Genomic DNA, 1,842 nt, shown 5'->3' on the forward strand with positions numbered 1-1,842 from the left:
AGTTTATTTTTACATGTGTGTGCATGTGGATCTGTCTGTCTGTCTGTCTGTCTGTCTGTCTGTCTGTCTGTCTGTCTCTCTCTCTCTCTCTCTCTCTCTCTCTCTCTCTCTCGTGAGTACCGAGTATGAGTGCGTGTGTTGGTGTGACAGTATGTACAATGTGAACTGCACGAAAAAACAACCAACACAACAACCTTACTAGCTATCCTTCCAAATGACTCAGTTAAGCTAAGAATGTTTTTCTTTCATCAATATGAATTCAAGTTAGTCTCTTCGAACATCAGTGGGTCTCGAGTAGGTTGACTTCATTAAGTTCAGTGACAAGCAGGCAACAAACAAACAAACAAATAAACAAATAAACAAGTAAGCAAACAAACAAGCAAACAAACAAAAATGACAAAAAAATTAACGAGAAAGCGACGAGACAATGTGGAAGGGAAACAATTTCCAAATGTGTATACATTACAAAACAGCACGAGTGGTCTCCCTTGTCCAGGTGTCTCTAATTCGAACAATAAGACTGGAAGGTTTTTATTTCAGGGTATGTTTGTACCAGTTTATGGATATTGGTTGCAAATAGATAACATTTATTTGTATTCAAGGCAATATTCAGGACGTTGTTAGTTCTATGGAAACTGACAGTGGCCTATGGTTTTCTCTCAGTGTCTCCGTTCCTCTGTCAAAGTCGCGATTATTTCTCTAAAGGGACTGAATCATGTAATTAGGATACCAAATAGTATTTACTGAATAGCGTCCCTTGGATTGAAACTGACGGGTATTGTTGCACCTCCGATGTATAACGAGTTTGTTGTGGCTTATAATAATATTGTTTCACCCAGCTCACTCAGTCCCGAAGAGCTAAGAAATCAATTTTACAACAGCAAGTATGCAATGGAGCAATGCCCTAACAAAAAACAGACAAACAAACACACACACTCATACACACACACACACATACACACAAACAAAAAATAAACACCAAAACACCCCCCCCCCAAAAAAAAAAGCAGCAAACAAACAACAAACAAACAAAAAGCAAAACCCAAACAAAAAAAACAAACAAACAAAAACAAACCCAGTTGAATTACACGTACTTTTCATAGTAAACATTGTTTCTGCTCTGAGACATACAGTGTTGCAGACAGACAGGTACTTTTCCTTTTTTTTTTACTATCTAGCATAAGGCTATTGTCATAATGAGCATAGATGTGTTTTGTGCTTTAGAGTATGTATCTATATAACTCCAAAGGTCTTGTAATTAAATACCTGCCTGTGGTTGAATGATGCATTTGATGTGAATGTACATTTTGTCAGTTTTACTTCTCTTTTCATATTGAAATTTAATCTTACGCTCATCATTCTCATTTCCTTCTTAACAGTTACCAAATTCCACCTTCATGTGTCGGAACTGAGAAAGAAGAAACATAATACATGTATTTATTATCATTGAACCGTAGATACGTTTTCCTTCTTTTTTTGGGATTATAGACTTTGGTCTATATTGCTGGGGACACTGAGTGATAAAGTATCTTGACAACCCACCCGGTAATCTGTTTTTCTAAAAGGCTTTAAGGTGGAAAAGCCCCCCCCCCCTCTTCCCGGCTTTCCCCTAAGAAAGTACAGTACAATGTACATGTATGTTGCACAGGCAGAAACAGTATCTATCTATCTATCTATCTATCTATCTATCTATCTATCATCCATCCAGCCACCCACCCACCCGTCTATCTATCTATCTATCTATCTATCTATCTATCTATCTATCTATCTATCTATCTATCTATCTATCTATCTATCTATCTATCTATCATCCATCCAGCCACCCAGCCTCCCACCCATCCA

Source organism: Aplysia californica, unplaced genomic scaffold (genome assembly GCF_000002075.1).
Source record: "Aplysia californica isolate F4 #8 unplaced genomic scaffold, AplCal3.0 scaffold00162, whole genome shotgun sequence".
NCBI classification, from domain to species: Eukaryota; Metazoa; Mollusca; class Gastropoda; order Aplysiida; family Aplysiidae; genus Aplysia; species Aplysia californica.